Source organism: Numida meleagris, chromosome 7 (genome assembly GCF_002078875.1).
Source record: "Numida meleagris isolate 19003 breed g44 Domestic line chromosome 7, NumMel1.0, whole genome shotgun sequence".
NCBI classification, from domain to species: domain Eukaryota; kingdom Metazoa; phylum Chordata; class Aves; order Galliformes; family Numididae; genus Numida; species Numida meleagris.
This window is the reverse complement of record NC_034415.1, coordinates 29,624,661-29,643,980: the sequence shown is the minus strand read 5'-3', so window position 1 is coordinate 29,643,980 and position 19,320 is coordinate 29,624,661. Positions and strand designations below refer to the sequence as shown.

General features: G+C 48.7%; 2 long non-coding RNA genes across 3 annotated transcripts; one reads left to right on the top strand and one right to left on the bottom strand.

Moving 5' to 3' along the window:
* Positions 440 to 17,427, top strand: LOC110402852. Its single transcript, XR_002441342.1, has 2 exons — positions 440 to 533; positions 15,788 to 17,427. It is a non-coding gene; the product is annotated as an uncharacterized LOC110402852 (long non-coding RNA).
* LOC110402853 lies at positions 4,591 to 9,274 on the bottom strand. Of its 2 annotated transcripts, none has more exons than XR_002441343.1 (3): positions 8,947 to 9,274; positions 7,237 to 7,395; positions 4,591 to 5,292 (listed from the first exon to the last, which is right to left on the bottom strand). It is a non-coding gene; the product is annotated as an uncharacterized LOC110402853 (long non-coding RNA). The 2 variants fall into 2 exon arrangements; XR_002441344.1 differs by lacking the exon at positions 4,591 to 5,292 and adding an exon at positions 6,761 to 6,990.

Sequence of the window (19,320 nt, the reverse complement as noted above, 5' to 3'; positions counted from 1 at the left end):
AGAAATACATCTGTGTAATGTTTCCATCAGCTAACGAAGAAGATAGAAGTGTTATGTCACTGCCATGCACGCTGAGTACCTAAATAACAGTTATTTTCTCAGGATAAGTATTAGAGGGCAACTATCAGCAGCTGCTAATTAACCCCCTCACATGCCTACACACCCAACATGCTGCTGCTCCCCCAAGACACGATCTGCACTGCTCACCAGGCCCCTGCCCTTTTTCCTCCTCCTCCCAAGCTGTCTCTTGGCCACTTGCCCCTCAACCATGGTCTCTCTGCTCAGCTCCTCACGCCCCTCCAAGGAGCAGATGCCTCTTGCAGCAGGGAGCTCCCCTGGCCCAGGTGCAGCACATCAGCGTTAGGCCCTGTCCTGCAGGTGGGTGGGGAGCAGCACTGGGGCTGGTTTATTTCCTGCCCTGGGTGGGAGCTGTGGGGGTATACTGCTAGGAGAAGGTGTGAGTAGTTGTGCTGGAGTGAAATGCTGGTGTGGAAAAGAAGAATGTAATGAAGCTTACTTCAAATATCCTGAGGGTGAGTGCTATACGTGCTTCTATTATTTTTTGTGCTGGCTGGACTGGTCTAAGGGCTCAGTAGGATTCTAAATAACGAGTAATGTTAAAGCTGCCTTTTCCTTGCTTGAAGGAAGCTTTTACCAGGGTGTTTGAGTGGAAGATATAAGCAAAATGAAAACGATTGCTTTTTATTTAAAGAAAAAAGCAAGCTTGAGGTTGGTTTAGAATAAAACTGCATTGTGTAAACGTATGAGAGCCATACATGCTGGCTGAAACATCTTTTGTGTTGCTGGGAAGACTTGAGAGCACTGGTGTGCTTCTCTCCTGATTTAACCTGGTGGTGTTCTGGAAGATATATCGATTTGAGTTTAGGTGATATATGGTGTGAGAATCACATAAGTATGTGCTATAATCTCAGCGTAGTCATTACTGTACGCATGTCATAAAGGATAAATAACTAATGTCAAGTGCTTGTGTTCAGAATTGATCTGGACTTGGGAGCAACAAGTGGATCCTCAGTCTTCTATTCACAGCTGCTGATGGATTTCAGTACAAAACAGGACTGTGCCGGGATTAAAATGTTGCACGTGGGCTCATTTTTTTTTATTCTATTTCTGCTGCTTCGTGTGATATTTTTCATGGATCCAGCAGAGTCCGGGGGGGGCTGGGCCGGGGGCGGCGGCACTGGGGCTGCTGGGCCGCCCTGGGGGGGCTGCCCCGACCCCCAGCCGGCACTGCGCATCCAGCGCGTTGGCCGCTAATGAGCGATTAGAGAAAGCGTGTCGGCGTTTCTGCTCGTAGCAAAAGCATTTGTGATCTCTGATAGCCCTCGGATAGCTCTTTCTGTTTTGATGCGCGGTACTTGCGGCCCTCTTCCTTTTTATAATGGAAACAAATGGAGAACAGCTTCTGCTTTGCCTTTCCCTGTGAGCGTGCTTCCTATTCAAACTGGTATTCGCTAGCTCTGTGCGAAGATATTTTTCTCAGCTGAGCCTAATCCTCCCCACTTGACTTTTTGAAATGCCAGGCATCTCGGTGATTGAAGACAAAGAAGCTAAAGGTGCCACAAGTGTCTCTAACGAATGCGCTTTACCAGGCAGCCGAGGCTGCGGTGCGCGGTGGGAAATGCGGGGCCTGCTGCTTACTGCACCGGGGTCCTGCTTCCTTGAGTGCTTAAGGCTGCGTTGCTGGGTTGGGTGCAGAGCGATGTATCTCTCTGCCATGCAAATTGCCCTACTTATCAACCACAAGACTTCATGAATATAGCTATAAAAATAATAACAAGAATGTCAGGATCTTGTTCTTCGGCAAGCTGGCTGAACAAACGAGCAATCTGTTTTCCACCTGGGAGTTATGATCTACATCTAAAGAGAGCTCGCAAAAAAAAAAACGTTTTGTACGTATATCTAATTAGCTTATTCTTTTCTCCAAAATGCTTCCATTTGGGATGGGAGAGATTCGCTTTGACAACTCATTTGCTGTAAGTTAAGGCTGTGTGTTATCTATCTCCTGCAGACAGTGGAAGAGCACTAAGGGGAAACGGCCCTCCCCAGGCTGGGGGTCTGTGAGCAGAGGCCCGTGGTATGGGAGGGGGGTGTGGGCCCTGTGCCTGGAGGCTGTGGTGGCACTGAGGCCCTGGAGGCCGGCAGCCCAATGTCCCCATGTATTCCTAGCAGTGCTGCTCTCCGTTGTGTATCGCTGGGTACATGGAAGGGGTGGGGGGGGGAGAATGAGAATCATTGGCTGAACTCGTGTTGGTCTCTTTTTAAAATGTTTGCCACAACTCTGAAACAGAGCCCGTTGAGGTGAGAAGCAGCAGCTGTCATCTCCCAGTGATGCTTCGCACATTGCTTTCCCTGCACCCTCAGCCACCTGAATGTGGTGTAAAGCACAGCCGGTTGGTGGGGGGGGGCACTCCTGAAGCGGGTGCGGTACCGCAGGTTATGAATAGGAAGGACAGCCATTCTTAGCCAAAGCTCTAATTGAATAAAAAAAGGATGATCCTAGGCAAGGAAAACTTTGCTCTGGTGGAAGTTCAAGCCCAGAACAGCCTGAAATCGTTTATCTGCAGCATGTGGTGGTTGCTGATAAACATTTTACTTTAATTTTTTCCCTTGCTTCTATCCTGTCTTTCTGAAGCATTGCTTTAATGGTAGCTGGGAGGGGGACCGGGGGCAGGGCACAGCTGTGGCTTGGGAGTCAGTGCAGCCCACACCTGAGACCCCTTAATAATCACCTCCGACCTAAGGAAAACTGTTTCAGAGAAGGTGAGTCTGTTATTTTACAGCAGATGTATCCTGTGCTCAGCTTGATACTTACAGAAACAAAACCGAAGGCAAGCTAGCTGCTAAAGAGGAGTCCTATTTACTAATGTAGCCATTATGCAGTGATGTGGGAGTGGGGCGTATCCGAGGCGTTCCAGGAGCGCAGTGGGTGCATCACAAGCCCTTGGGCCGGTCTTGTCTGTAAGGAAAGTTTCCTTTCTAATGATGCAATGGATTGACATGAGGCTGCCAAATGTGGTGTGAATGTTTTCCTCCCTGAATGGATTCAAAAATCTGCTCTGCTTGTTGCTACCAAACTACATCTCTGAGAAATCTTGGTGAACTACTTCCTAATGACCTGCCAATCTAATAATGGCAGGAACAAAGCCAACAAAAAGAACCTTTTGTTGTTTTGAACAATGGAAATCTAATATACTGTTTTGAGCTTAATGATGGAAGTAATTTAGGTGTAAGCAACTAGGAATTAAAGGCCTGGGCATTTGGATAGGCCGTGGTGCATCGCAGCGAGCACTTCTGGAACCTCAGGCAGTGCCCCAAATGGACTCCTGCTCTGCAGTGGGATGCAGAGTGTGGCCTTCCTAAAACGCAGTGTGCTCTCTGCTCTCTGGGCTTTCACCTGATGCATTTTGTAGGCTACTTCATTTAATTTCCCTAGTTAGCATGAAATATGTAGAGGTTGAAATGTGTATGACAAAACAAATGCAATGTGCCGCTGTATTTATGGTTCACTCTTCCTTTTAAAAGGCCCAATAGAAAATTCTAGTAAATATTAATGCCTAAGAAGTTCAACTTCTCTACTTTCGACAGCCTCCTTCCTAGTAGAGCTTATTGGTGGGGGGCATGGAGGAAAGCCCACTTTTCTACAACAGCTAAATGGCAGCAAGCTTCAAGGTCAATGTTCCGCATGTGATGACTGTGGGCTGGCATGCAGCTTGCTCGGAGCTGGATGCACTGTACGTCTTGAAGGCTCTGTGGGCAGCAGTGCCACTCAGTTTCCTGCAGCTTCAGGTCATCAGCTTGCAAACAACATAGGATGCCTGTGTTTGAATACTGGTCTTATTTGCACAGCCTAGAACTGAGGCTTGATGCTGGTCAGCGGTGGGAAGCGGCCCTGAGCCTTCTAATTCCCACCCATGTGCCCCAGTGCTGGTGGAGACCTGCACTGTGGCTGGAAACACTGCTATCCCTTCTGTTTACCCAGCAGTTGTTTCATCTTGGTATTTTGGAGTGGGAAGTTTAGAACAAATTACATGCTAATTATAGCACTGCTTAGCATCTACCTCTTCAGACTGTTGCACTCAGGAATGAGGCTGTCAAAGTGATGCTAACAAATGAGGATGTCTCGCAGGAGAGGAGCTCTTCCTTGTACACATCTTGTATAAAAATCTGTATCTTCTAAGGTATTATTTTGGCTAGGAAAATTATTCCTTTAGTTCTCCCTCAGGAGAAATATGTAAACATTTATGGTAGAAGTCTACAACAAAACATCTGGATGCCAGCGTGAGGTGCGTGGTTCCTTTAAGTGCAGTTTGCTGTTGTTTGAATATTGTCACAACGTCCCTTCAAAGAGTGACTTTGGGAAGAGTGGTGTGGAAACATTGTGTTAGCAGTTACACAGGTCAAGCTGAGGTCTTGGTCAACTCTATTGTTTTTCTGGGTACGTATGCTCATAATTACAAGGTCAAGGAAGACACATTTGTTTTTCCTCGGTGTAAGGGCTTTTTTCCTTCCATTCAGTTAATTGGTTTTAAATTACACACGAATCTAGCGGAAGAATTAGATGTCCACGGGAAAGTTCAGATCTCTACAGGTCAAGTTAAGCCTTTGTCCAAGCACTTAGACACTTCTGTGGGATGCAGGACTAAGGAAGGGCTGCTCGGTGCTGCTTGTGCTTGGTGGTGCTCACAGCTCCTCCTGGTTATGGCTGGGGCTGCTGTGATGGGGAGAACAGTGCAGCTCCAGGGCAGGCACAGAAAGCCTGGTGTGTGGCTGGACAATGCTCAGCCAGTGTCAGCTGTGCCTCATGGAGTTGTGCTGTAGTCCGGGGAGCAGTGATGTGTACGTGTTGTGTGAGCACGGAGCGCTGGGCGCAAGCAGACTTGATGTGCCCTCATGCAGGGCACGCAGAACAGAATGCCTTTGTATTGCACACATAGAGGATATCGCCATGTGAACTAGTTATGCCTTTGCAAATGTTTTCAGTGCTGAATGATGGCACACGAGGATAAACGAGCAGTGTTACGTAAAAACTCTTGACTGGGAGGCTTGCTATGAGTTCACACAGAGGCATTTCCCATTACAGAAACACAGCAAGGTGGAGCCTTGTACCTATTAAAGGTGGTGGTGGGAAGGCTGTTTGCTAGTGGTCTCGAAGACAGAGGTGAGAAGTGTGGCTGCTGCAGACCAGCTGGGCTGCACTCTCTGAACTGCATTGCAGACTTTGGATGAAGGCTTCATTTTCTGTGGGCTCTGATTCCTGTTGAGGGCACCACACTAAAAAGTAACACAAAATAGGAAGCTGAGGATGTGCTGAATATGTCTGCTTCCATGCTCTTAGAACTAGTAATTAACACGAAGATGGAAGTTTGTCAACTACCATAAATGTTAACAGTTTACTTTCCCTTATTTTTTTCAAAGGAGAGCATGGAAGGGGGGAATGTATAATTGTTTTGCAAATTGAATATTTGACCAAGAATGAGTTGGGGCTTCTAAACTTCCGTGTTTATTTTTCACCAAGATATAGTAAGAGCTGCAAAAGGCTTTTATGGCTCAAACCTTAGCTCAACGGGTTCAGCGTGGGCTTAGTATTAGTTTACAAGCTGCATGTAGTGAGCGAGAGCTGGAGGCAAAATGAAAGGGGAATGCATTAGGGCAGATGGGATTGAGCACGAGCTGAAACGTCTTCTGGCAGGCACGCAGAGGAGGCTGCCCCAGAAGTGCAGAGCTCCACGTGTAGTGCTGAGGGCGCAGAGCCCCACACCTTGGGTCCGTGGGAGCCCCTCTGCCAAGTGATGGGAGGAAGGAGGGTTTGAGCAAAGCTGCGTCGCCGCTTCCAGTGCTAAGCTAAAAGAAGATCGCTATCGGTTTTACTGAATCTGATGAAAGCAGAAACTTAGTCAAATGAGTTTCATGGAATTATTGCAGCAAGTGTTATTCACTTTGTAAGGCAGTGCTTTGCCATGCTCTGAACTTCAGGTGTGGTCCTCTCAGTGTTTAGAGAGACAGATGAAGCTGGCTGCCATGCGAACACCTTGCAGTTGTCAGTCAGAAGGGTGTTAGGAAGAAAACATGCCCTTGATTCAGCAGGTTCTTTGCTGCCAGCTGTTACTATAGAGGCTGGCTGGGCTTGGGGCTGTTGCTCACCAGCCTCTGAGCTACCAGGAGCTGTGTGCCTGTGTCAGAGCAGGGAGCAAGGGCTTGTTCCTTGCAAAACAAGCCCCTGTGCACCCACATTTTCAGACCTGATGCACACTGAGAGTATGCCATGGTCTGTTTGTCTCATTAAAATCTCACTGCTTTTTGCTAGGCTTCAGAATTCTTCAAATGCATGTCAGAGAAAGCTAATGTGCTGTTGGCTTGTTTTCTGAGAGGTGCTTAAGTGCCTTTTGGACATCACGTAAGTACTCCATGCTCTCACTTCTGCTCAGTACCAATCCAGCTTGTCCCTGTGCTGCTCAGCTCCCACACTTGAGGCTCATAAAGCATTATTCTAACCAGGAATTCATGCCTGGTGAGTGTGCATGGTACACGTGGGTGCACACAGGCCGAGCATCACTCCCAGTGTCTCCATGCCTGGTTCTGCTCTGTTTGGAGCTCTGCAGCTGCAGCCCGGAGCACCACGTCTGCAGGAAAGCTAAAAACATAGCTGAGCATCCAGCAAATGAAAAAGTGCACAAATTAAACCTTAGGAAAACCAACGTGCTAAAGCTGTTCAGCCAGTTCCACAGGCTTTGTTCGCAGATGGTTTTATTTAGATCTATGAGCGAGTGTAAAGTGATGAAAGCAAAACACTTGCTGGATAAATCACAGCACCAGAGCTGGGATTGTGTGAACTCTCCAATTAAACTTGACAACTCCTTAAAAAATTGAATCCCGCAGATGCAGTATGACAATTCCCAAAGTGCAGAACGAACGTGGTATGTTGGATTCAGCTGTTTCCTTGCAGGACTGCCGAGTCAGCATCATGCTTAACTAGTAGAAGGTGGAGGGAATGCACTTAGCATGTTGACACCATATGCACAAGTCTGCGTGTGTCGCTAGGGTGCAGATTAAAATAATTTGGAACTTAAATGTTTACCAGTGGGCTCTATTCTCCTTCCATTTTGTAACTGATTCGGGCAGGTTCAGCAAGGTTTGGAAAGCCTTACAATAGCTGACAACTTCTCCACTTATCAGATAATTTCAAGGGAAATATAAAGCCAGGAGGTCAGTTCTTACCTGCTGTTGGACAGCTGTCCTTGTGCTTCAAATACCTCTCCATTTAGTTCAAGTGTTTAAATTAAACCTTCCAGAAACTGTGGTTTGATTTCTCCCTGGGTATCCGAGGCGTTCAGCACCGCAGTGAGTTGGGCAGGTAGGTTTCTTATATCCGGAGACCTCATGAAAAGGGAAGAGAGAAATGAATTGCGCCGGAAGGGCTCATTCTATTTTTTATTAGCAGAGCAGGATGTGAATACAAAGATCTAAGAGAACCATAGAGTCATTAAGGCTTGAAAAGCCCTCTGAGATCCCATGCCCACTGCCCACGTCCCTCAGTGCCACATCCCCACGGCTCTGGAACACCCCCAGGGACGGTGACCCCCACCCCTGTGCAGCCTGTGCAGTGCTGAGTGCTCTTTGGAGCAGAGATGTCCCCCAGCACCCAGCCTGTCCCTCCCTTGGCGCGGTGTGAGACCATCACCTCGTCCCATCGCTGTTCCTTGGGAGCAGAGACTGACCCCCCCCTCACCCCAACCTCCTGCCAGGAGCTGTGCAGAGCAGTGAGATCTCCCCTGAGCCTCCTGTGCCCCAGATGAACACCACAGCCCCCTCAGCAGGACGTGTTTGTTTTTTAGGAGTCAGTGTGCTTCTGTGTTGAGACAGCGCGATACCAAGGGCTGGAGAATCCCTGGTTTGCTTTATATTTATTTATTTCCCAATGGTCAAACTTCTTAATCCAAAATCCCCCGAGAACGTGGAGCCTGCTACAAAGCAGTGCAGTGCTCACAGCCTTGCACAGGTTAACATTCCGTTTGCAGGTGGAAGTGGTGAGAAGCACCCGGGGTCTTTTTATTTTTTTTTTATGTTCAGTCTTGCTCGGGTTAACTTGTAAGGATACACTTGCCATGGAACGTCAAGCATTGCCACTATGTGACAAAACAAGCCATAGAGTAACTGTTACAGCTCTGCATGCTTTGTGGTCCTGTTCCCTGAAACAGCCATTGCTCCTTACACAGGGTGTGTGCAGCTGGGGGAGGACGAGTTTGCTCATCCCCCTCCTTGCAGTGTGGGGATCCATGTAGCAAAGCCTTCCATAGCTGAGCTCAGCAGTGGGGTGTGCGTTGGGTGTGGGGGGCCCAGCTGGGGGCTGCCCCATGGCTCAAGGTGGGGCTGCAAAGTCCTAAGTGATGCTAATGTCGTGGCATTGCCACATTTGAAAATGCTCTCACATTTTACATGCTTCCTAGATTTAAAAGGAAAACACTTCTTGCAATTAAAAGTTCATTAATTATTGGTAATTGCCAACTACTTCAAATAACAGCAGCTAGAGCATTGTTTTCATCGGAGTTAGGCATGTATGCTGCTTTAGGGTTTGACATTGCAATGGAGATGTCTGGAATTTTGCTTTACTGCTTTCCTTGCATTGGTGGCGGTGCAGGGGCAGGAGGCTTTCCCCGGCCGGCAAAGCAGGGTTTTTCCTGTATCTGATGAATAGTTTGGTGCAAATCATAATGAAAAAGAGCAGAAAATGCAGTCTGTCAGAGCAGGAATTGCTGCAGGAGTGACCTCCGCGTGTGGTTGTGCTGCTGAGCCCTGCTGGGAGCACAGGGCTGTGGGGGAGGGGGGGGGGTACCTGCAGGGCACCCTCTGCTGAGGGTCCTCAGGTGCTGTGGGGCAGGGACTGGCCGGGCCTGGCGTAGCTGGTGTGCTCAGGTGGCTGACACCTACCTCAGCTGCTGCTGGAGATCCTGCTCACGTAGTTTGTGTCTTTCCCACAATTACTGCACTTGCTGGGATGTGATGTTGATGTCTGAATGGGACCATAGAATCGTTAGGGCTGGAAAAGGCTTCTAGGATCCCTGAGGGCAACCCCAGCCCATCCCTCCATACCCAGTGACTGTGTCCCTCAATGCCACGTCTCCACAGTTCTGGAACTTCTACATGTATGAGCAATTCCATGCCGACCTTGCTCTATGAGCCCTGTGCCCGCAGCACACTGTAGGTCAGGCTGGCACTGCACGAGCAGGACGTTTCCGTGTCTGCTCAAAGTGATTAATGGCTGTAACCTGCACTTCTGAAATGCAAAAGCAATTAAATAAATCTTTTTATGTACGCTCCTTTTCATAGGAATCAATAGACACTCAAGTGTCTCTAAAGCCGTGTTTATCTCGTATTAAATCAGCCGTAATTGTAGAACCTTGGCCCAGCACCTGTTCTCAATGCACTGCTGTCCTTTGGTGACAGCTCAGCGTGGGGCTCCTGCCCTGCTCTCAGCACACCTCTGCTGGGCTGTGCGTGTCACTGTAGTCCGGGCTAATGGTGAGACCTGAAAATAGGCATTCTCAGGTGGTTTGTCTGGAGCACTGCTCTGAGCTGAGCCTCCAGCTTCTGCGTTGCTGGCCGCCCAAGCTCTGGACTCAGCTGGAATGTCTGTGCGTGGTGCTGAGCAAACTGTGGGGGGGGAGGCCAAAGGACAATCAATGGGAGCTTGCAAAGCAGCCTCAAGTCTCATGATCACATGGCAGAAACCCAGGCTCACCTTGTTGATGCTGCTCCATGGCACTCAGATGCTGCCGGGCACTGGGGTGAGTGGGTGCCCACCCATGGGTGCGCCCTTTGCTTCTCCCTGGGAAGCAGCTGCTGGGAGTGTACTCAGATCCCCAGCAGAAACACCCACCAAAAAGCCCTGTGTCCAGGGTGGGCTTCCAGAATTCCTTCAACAGTTTTGCAAAAGACAGAGTGTACGTTAGCTTTGGTGCTGGTAACCACTATTGGGAGTAAAATGAGCTCTGTGAGTAGTTAGCAACTGTGCTGTGCAAGCTTGGAGCTTGGGGCACCATGGAACCAGCAGAGGGGGGTTGGGGGGGGGGTAGTGGGGTCACAGCTGCAACCTGCTCCAGCAGGAGGAGGGCACGGGAGGTCCCTGGGTCAGAAATGGTGCCCTGGGTGTGGTGGAAGATGGAAAGTTTGCTTCCATCTCGTTGCTGTCTCCTCCCTGCTGAGCTGCCTGCCCTGTACATCGCTGCCGCGCATCGCGGTGCTCCATTACCTGCTCAGGGCTCACCGAGCACTTGTTTGAGATACCTGAAATAATGGAATACTTCTGAAATCGCTTACTTTATAAAAACAGCCAATATGGATTTCTTCTTTTTCTTTTGAATGCTATTTTAGTGCAAACTGGAAATTGCATTTAAATGAGTGTTTAGTCCATGAGCCATTGAGAAAATCAATACCAAACCTAACAGGATCTCCTTTATTTTTCATCCAGCTCTCTCTTTGGAGATGGGGCTGCAGCTCCAGAAACAAACACTGTTAGAGCTGTTCTGTGAATTCTGCTGACAGCTGTGCATTTCACACTGGAACCGGTGCTGCTCAGCTCCCAGCTTGGTCCATGCAAAGAGGCTCTAGCTCCCAGGGCGCTCTGCCCACCCCTTTCACTGCGGGCACTTCAGCCCTTTGGGACCCTCCTAGCCTTCCTGAATTGCTTGCTTCTTTACAGCACGCTTGGCATGAATTTCATTAGGCTACGAAAAGCACCTCATATCTTTTAAACCCGTTTATTTCCCAAATTTAGCATGGGGGCTGAACCTCTGCTGTTAAAAGTAATCGCGTTACGCATCTGGTCCTGACCCACAGTTCCTCTATGGCAAGTTAGGTTAAAGAACATGCATGCGGTTCTGACCCTCTCTGGGCCACCATCCAGGAGGCAGTGGATCTGTGTTTCACTTCATCTTTCTCTTCTCATCCCCTTGTTCAGCAGTGGGGCTCTGGTGCTGGAAGCAGTACATGACCGGTGCTCGTCCCGCACACCTCTTGCTTAGAGTGAACACATGCTGCTATTTAATAGCATTCATTTCAGGAAAAAGAGAATATGTAGCACTGCCTTGCCTTAGCAAACGATTGACTTCTTCATGGGACGCCTACAAACTGGAGCGAGCTCTTTGCAGCCCTGTGGCTGGTTTGGTGCCGGCTCTGATTGCAGCAGCAGGGCTCACAGGGAGCAGCTCACTGTGGCCATGGGTCTGCGTGGTGGGGCCGAGGGCTTTGAACTCAGCTTCTGCTCCGCCAGCAGGGAAGAATGAGGTGGGGCTTTGCGTGTTTTTGTTTTAAATGAAAAATGCTATGTTACAGAACTCTGTTTGGTTTTGTTTTTCAAAAACTACTTCTGTGTTTATTTCTCTTCACATGGCGACTGCTTTGTGCAGATCTGAGTTCTGGCATCTAAAAGCAATGCTAGGACACGGGAGCCTTCACACGGTTTTCATTATGTGTTTTTGGCATTGTATATGACATGCTTATTGATGTTTTTTAAAGCAATTTGTCTTCAGCTGTGTTTAGGAATTGTGCTTTTATATGGAGATATTGAGTTTGATGTTATCAGCATTTTTGTACTCTCGGAATACGAACACGCACCTCGCTTTCCTGTTTTCCTGATACTCTCCTTTGAACGGATGAAGGCACATAGGAAGCTCATGGTGTCCCCCCAAACCTGCATGGGCTGACACATTGGATGCCTGGCTTCCTGATTCCTTAATGCCCTTTGTGTTCTCATGAGCACATGGAGCAGCAGCTCAGCCTGGCACAGCAAGGTCTGAGCAGCCTTCTCATGCAGCTGGGGATGGGGCTGCCTGAGCCGTGCTGCAGCCGGTAGCGCAGCAAACACCGCCGTTACCGTCCGACGGAACGCCCCTCTCTGAAACATAACTGCGTGCAGGGCGCTTTGAAATAGCTCTTCCGTGTTGCTATCGCGTTGCTTTGATAAATAATTCTTTGTTTTTAGGAAATGGTCTGATAGCTCTGTATCTCCAGCCTTTAAAGGCTGGATTTACACCCTGGCGGAGTGGGCTGTGGATTCCAAAGCTTATTGGTAGCAGGGTTAAAGCAACAAAGCCAGCCAACAGCCTATGTCTGAGAGTGGGGGAGTTCGCTCCGTGGTGGGAAAGCTGTGAGACAGCATCTGCAGAGCAATGTCAGAGAGAGAGGCTGAGGTGCAGCACTAATGTCTCATGCCATTTCTTCCATGTCCAATTTGGATGAAGGTGTGATGAGATGCCAAGGGATTTGGACATGACTTTTCAGTATGTGCCTTATGTAATCTAGTCCACAAATCCAGCAGGAGAACCTGGGAGATGTCGGTTTCTTTGCAGTGTGAACTCTTAGGAACTTCTGCTTTGTGTTACTGGAGGCAGTGGAGTCTGTTTGCACTCCCAAAATGCAGTAGAAATCCTACGAGTCTGAAACTGGAACTGATAGAAATATCAATGGCTTTAAAAAAAGCCCTGCTTATACGTCTGCACTTCTCTGTCCTGGATAATAAGCCGGGCTCCTGGTAGCAGGGGAGGGATACATGAAGATGGTGTCCACGTGTGCTTTAACAAAGCAGATCTGCAGCCCGAGAGGCCCTTGTGCTCTCTGCCTCTGATCTGTGCCTGCCAGGCCTGCTCTGCATTTGGGTTCCCCCCCTCACCAGGGGCTCCCTGCAGCAGCTCAGCCCCCAGCATGGGCAGTGAAGCTCCCCCCAGGGGGTTGCAGTGTTCAGCCTCCAGGCTCAGCTGCCCCACTGGCCCAATTCCATTTTCTTTTTCTAACAACTTACGCCAATGTGACAAGATTCAAGTTGTTGACTTAGAGTAAACAGTGTAATTTTGCTGTATTTCCCTGACTGCGCATCACACGATGCTCTTTCGGAGTGTTTCTGTTTGTAATTATCATTCAGAAGAGATATCAGTTCTTCCTGTGTTGTTCCTAATTCCCATTTCTTCTTTGGATCTGTTGGAGAGAAAGGATCGTGCCTTACTGAACTACTTAGAAGGCGCTCAGTCACTTTCCACAAACCAGTTACAATCTTTCCTTTTTTAACCAGTTTTGAGAAGTAACTAACACTAACTCACTGATGGGAACTTATGTTTTTCTACCAAAGTGCTACTTTTAGATGTGTTTGCCTCGGATGGGAATTCTGGAGAATGCTCAGCTGACTTTATCAGAGTTGTCTTAAACACTCTGGTTGCCTTCTCACTTCAGTAACATGAAACGAGCCTACAAGTTAATCTGGCTGTGCAAGGGAAGTGTTCTGCGTTTTGCTGGAGTGATGTGCAAGTCCCAGAGCAGTGTCAGCAGGCAATGGCGCACACGTTTGTGGAACTGATTGTTTCTGGTTCCATTAGCTCTGATGATATGAGATCCTGGGTGTCTTCTCTGGCCACGCTCTTGGTGTTCCTAGTTAATAACATGTTGGATGTATTTGCACAGATATGCACATAGATAATACTAAAGTTCTTGCTGAAATACAATTGCTCTTGGCGTGCAGACTGAGAAGAACTGCTGGAACTTGGCCTCAGTGCAAGATACAGTCACACCCGAGCAATGTGAGGCTTGGGGCGGGCTGCTGGGAAGGGAGATGTGGATTTACACAGAAGTGCTCTGCAGCTAACTCACATGTGTACAGGCTGTTCTCGGGATCTCGGAAACAAAACTCCATCCTGCACAGAGGTGCACTCATTTCACTTCAGCTGTGCTGGGGTTCGGGTGGATGAAGGAGAACAAAGGCCCATTCTGTGCTGTGCCTGGTGGCAGCACTGCTCCTGCACTCATCTCCTTGGGTGCCATCAGGGCTGTGCAGGTGGGGGCAGTGAATGAGGCAGGTGTACCAGCATGAAGCTGTCACCTCCTGTCACATTGCTGTGCCCTGGGAGCAGAGGCTGACCCCCTCCCTGCCCCAACCTCCTGCCAGGAGCTGTAGCAGGAGCTGCTCTCAGCTGCACCCCGTGCCTGCTGCCTTCCCCCTGCTTTCTCCATGCCCACCACTGCCCTGCAGGGCTGCTCTCACCAGCACAGCCATGGAAACATGGGAGTGGTGGGATCCCCCTAAAGCAGGTAGCAGGCATTGAGCAGGCCCACGTATGGATTGACAGAATGCAGCCATGGGATTGTGCTTGATTACGTAAATACAGACCATTTGCCCTTATACTAATGCTGTTCTTAATGGATGTGGGAGGGACCATGAGAAGAGATAGGGGAAAACAAACAAAAACCAGAAAGGCATGGCAGTAAATCAGGAAGTAAATAATTTACCCTTCTCAGAAATAGATCTTAAAAATTGCATTTCATCTTTCTTTTTTTCAATAAGAAAGACGAATGCTATTAGTCTTAGATGCTTGTTACTCAAAATCAAGACTGGGAGGGAGCCAGTCCTGGCCTTGCACTTGTTGTATAGGATACTCCTGCTGCTGCCAACAATGAAAACAAATTACAGTCTCAACCAGCTGCAGGAATTTACTGAGAAATAGAAGTTTCCATGCTCTGTATGCCTTCTCTAAGCTTTATTTTAAACAGAAAGCAAACCAACAGCGAGCCAGCTCTGTTTCCTCCTGCCAACCCATGCTCAACATGAGTCACGCTTTTGCTTTCCTTCTCTTGTATAAAATCACAGTTCCTTTTTTACCTCTCGGGTCTCCATGACGGCTTCACAGGGCAGCATCTAAACCTTGGAAATGAGTAACAACTGAAGGATGGAAACTAGATACGCAGTTACTCTTCTATTTCAACCTTGTAGAAGAGCAGGATGTCATCATGAAAGACCATTCGTTCAAAACTTCTTATATGTCAGTGTTTTCATGCATGTTAGCTTTGTGTGTCCAGGGACATGGCAGAATGTGCTGTGGGCCTTCACGTAGCCCGCTTCTTGGTCATTTCAGGTCAGCACCCATGGGCAATACTTGTTGCAGCTAGCTGGCCTCTTGAAGGCACATATTGTAGAAGGGCATCCTCAGGCCTGTGGCCATAGGTACGGCGCTGGCTGTTGTCTCTGTCTACAAGGAGGAGCTAGAAGGGTGCAACTTGTGCAAGGCAGCCCCAGAGCGTTGGCAGTGGGGAGGCACCGGCTGAGCTCAGCAGCAGCTCAACGCGTCTGCTTCAGCACACAGCGAGAGCGAGCGATGCAGCGATTGCTGTTCAGAGAGATTTGGGCTCTTTCCTTCTCTAATTGTAATAATTAAATGATATTTAATCGCAAGACTTCAAGTGAGTCTTTGCTCCATCTCATTAACTGGTGAGACGGATTAATGGCAGAGGGCTGGAGCTAGGTGATCTTTAGGGTCCCTTCCAGTCCGCGTCCTTCTACAGTTCGTTCTAGCACTCAGTTCTGTTTGCAGTATCGCTGTTCCCATTGTGCACAGTGTTGTGGATGGAAGCAGACCGGGCTCCTGGATTTGGGTGTTGCTGCGTGTGCCTCAAAGCTGCTGAACAAACCACAGCTCGCTGCTACACACAGCTGTGAATGGGATTTCCCAGCGTTCATTATGCAGCCTGTCGTGTGCAACCTTCTTATGTTTTGTACCTTTTCCATTTGTGCCTGAGCTACATTCAATAAGCGTTGGCAGTTCTAAACATTATTTTGAGTTTTATATTCAAATATATATGTTTAAGCATATAAATGTCCTTGTCTTCCATTGCACATTGCAAAACAGCATCAATTTCCTCTCCTTAGAGGCTTGGTGGCTGGCAGGCTCTAGTGCTGATGGCAAGGCCCTTCCATGGAAGCCCACTTCTGGCCCCATTTCTCTGCGTGCAGAGCGTGAGGAGGGCGAGCCTCAGCCATCCCTTCTGTGGAGCTCAGCCTGCCTGCAGCCCCTGCTTTGACTGATGTCTGCAGAGTCCACTGAAGGTGCCAGCACACAGCCCCAACCACAGAGGAGTGAGGTCACCCTGCAGGACCCCAGTTCCCCCTTCTGAAGGCTGCGTTCACTTATGAAGTTCCTCATCTCTGCTTGGTTCCAGTGCCTCTCCTCTGAGGCTCCGTGCCCTATGGTCCCCACATCCCTCCCGCTTCCTTCTGCTGTGGCCATTGCTGAGGGTCAACTCATCCTTCATGGGAAGTGTTGTGTGCCATCCCCTCTGTGCTTGTGGCTTCTTGAGGGGGGAAGAGACAGCTAACAGGACAGGAATCGTGCGTGTGAGCGTGGGGATGATTTCTTCCTCCCACTTGGAGGATGAGGGTTTTCTTTGGGACTCTCACTGCTTTGGGGAGATAAGGCTGAAGTGCCTTGTGGAGGCTGGGGAGGAACTGAGGACCTGCACTAATGCTTCTAGGATTAGGAACAGATTAAATGATGGAGTCAAGGGCATAGATGGGGGGGACAGTTTTCCACGTAGCCTGCTCAGAGCCTCTGAAGGAAGCTGGCACGGACAGTTTCAGTCTTTCATCTCCCTGCTTGGTTGGTTGCCTTTACTTCAGAAGTTACAGCACGGAGTTACTGTAACGTGTTTGCTACAGAGGACCTGCAAGTTCAGAGAGCTGGATTCCTTCTTTGTCCACCGCCCCTCCACTATTGTGCAGCTGCTCTTGGCACACCTCTGTATCTGAGCTGCTGCGTGGTACCAGTGGTGAACTCTGATGGCCTTCTGTGGACAAAATCATGCTTTGCTTTAAGCAAATGGAAAAGATGGGAACACTGCCGCTTATTAGGAGTTTTTCCCCTTAAAGAATGTATTTTAACTGTCGAGATGCAGTGTTCATTACTGCGGGCAAAATGAAATCTGCGCACATTGAATTGCCTCTGGCTAGCAGATACATTTCTAGGGTACACAATGTTTTAAGCAGGTAGCACAGAACAAGTCTGCAGGCCAATCTGTTTGTCACTAATCAAGTATTCACAGAATGCTGCCAGCAAAATAATTCTAACAGAGAAGTCACCTGCCAGTCACCGAGAAGCATGCAGGCAAATTTTAAAAAGTGATCCCTGCAGCGAGATATTTGTCATGCAAGTACAAATAAACTCAGACTGAGCTCGCAGGAAAGATCTCCGCGCTGAGAAGTCCATCAGTTGAGGGTGTTTCTTAACAAGGTGATGGATTCGATGTCTGAGAATCTGGCTTGTAAAGAATTTGAGTTTCAGATGGCCCCAAATCTGAGTTTGGTCAAGGTAAGCGTTTAGTTTCATTTTGCCGTCTGCAGTGTGGGCTTGGTGAGAAACGCTCCTTTTCTGTACAGAGCTGTAAGATTTTTGCAGAGGTGTTAACAAATACTCCTGAGTTGGAGGGCCCAGCCGTCAATAATGGCTTCTTTCACACCTCCCAAGGGCTTCCTTTGAAATCTGTGGCACAATACCGAACAACAGAGGCCAATCTTGCTGTAGTGTGTGGTCCCTTCAAAAGTGCAAGTCTTCCTCCATTGTTACGGGCCTATTTTTAGCTGTGTTAGCACCGCTCTGTGCCAGAATGACGGCTCTAAGTCCTGGTAGCTTCAGAAAAGCCTCTTCTGTTTTGCTTGCTTGCGACGTCAGCCGGACTAGATCACATCTCATCATTATTGGTAAGAGTGGCCCCAATAAATAGGAGAGATTTCTTAGCTCACAAGGGGTTAGAAGATTAAGCGGGAGAAAAGAGAGTGAACGACCTCACTTGATTTGTTCTCCAGCTGCTGCTGACCAGATTGATTGCTGCAGTTTGTGCTGTAATGGCCACTGGGTACAACCTGAAGGAAGCCACCGTGACTTCGGTCTGAGTGAGGGTGCGTGTGAATGTCCTGACCAAGTGCTCAGGTGGCAGAAGAGTTCTGTCAGGCTTCATCAACGGGGCACTAAAATTCAGAATAAATGAAAACATCTGGAATCCCGGATGCCGAAACCCAACTCCTCTTATTCCCCCCTGCCACCTTTTGATATCCTGATCCCTTTCTTTTGACTTCTCCTGTATTCCACACCTAAAGCAGCGGTTCTTAGGGATCCCAGCTGCAGCTGTGGCTCTGTGATTTGCTCTTTGAAGAGGAGCTGGGTGCTTCCCTGCAGTGCAAGCCTGAGTGATGCCTCGAGGCTGCACCGAGAGCAGCCTGGCCCTGAGGGTGTTTGCAGGATGTGCTGGGGCACCCAAAAAATCTGAACAGAAGTTAGCAACGCTGAGCTCTTTCTCCAGCGTCCATGACTATGACAAGCAAGATACTCAAAATACCTTTTTGGGGCTTGAAATACAACATTGCTGTTACCATTGGTTATCAGGCTGTATGAGGGCAGCTGAGAGAAGTACACATTTCTGCTCCCTTTAATAAAAATGTATTAAAAGGCTCCGAGGAGATGTGCCTCTAACCCGAAGCACTGTAGGAAGCTATGCAGATCGCTTGTTTTTAAATATAAATTGATGTGGCTTCAGCATTAGGATGGCTTGGCATTAACGGCATCTCAAATTATTAATGTTTCTGGTAAATACACAGGCTTTTCTGCTTTTATCCACACAGACACCTAATGTGCAGGCAGTCGGTTTCCTAATGCTCTCTCCACCTCATCTGCCAGTACTCTGTTAAGTACTGATAGCATCAGAGCAGGTAATGAACTCAGCTTTGGAGAGATAATGGTGTTTATCACATTGACAAATGCACGGACCTTATGGATGGGGTTTTGTGTTGCCGTGCAGTGGCACAGCCACACAGGGCAGTGCTCCTGGATCCTCGGCCTGACACCTGGAGCAGATGAGTATGAGGGCGATGGGATGACAGCCTTGTGGTGTTACGAGAGAGGTGGAAGTGCAGCAGCACAGAAACAGAAGGCACGTTCCAAAGGACAACAGGAGGCAGGAGGAGAGCTGAGAACACGGCTGCGTTGTGCCTCTTCAGAGAGCACGAGCTCTCGAGAGGTCAGCCACAACCTGTCAGTGTTATCTGTGCACGGCTGCGTGCGGCCCTGATGCGCTTTGCCACGCAGCAGCGCGCGGTGTCTGCGCTGTCAGGGCCCCTCGGTGCCTGCACACAGCTGTGGGACGGTGTCACCAAGCAGGGTCCTACGGGCCTCTCCTCGTGACCTTCCTTTGCAGATCAACTCAGCTGCTGAAGTGTTGCTAATTGCAATTTAAAGACATTATTGCTGGTATAAATCTGGCTGTTATGTAGGCAGCATCTTGCCAAGAGATGATTATCTGCTTTCTCTCCCCGCGTAGATAAGGAGATCTGCTCGTTGCCCATCTGAAGGATGGCGTTGCTGACGGGAAGCCGATTGCGCAGCGCTCCACCTAGCACTGAGCTGCTGGTCAATAAAAGCCAGCAAATCAGATCGGAGTTTTATGAAATTAATCTCTAGTAGCTACCACTAACTGCTCTACCAGATCCAGTTCCAGCTT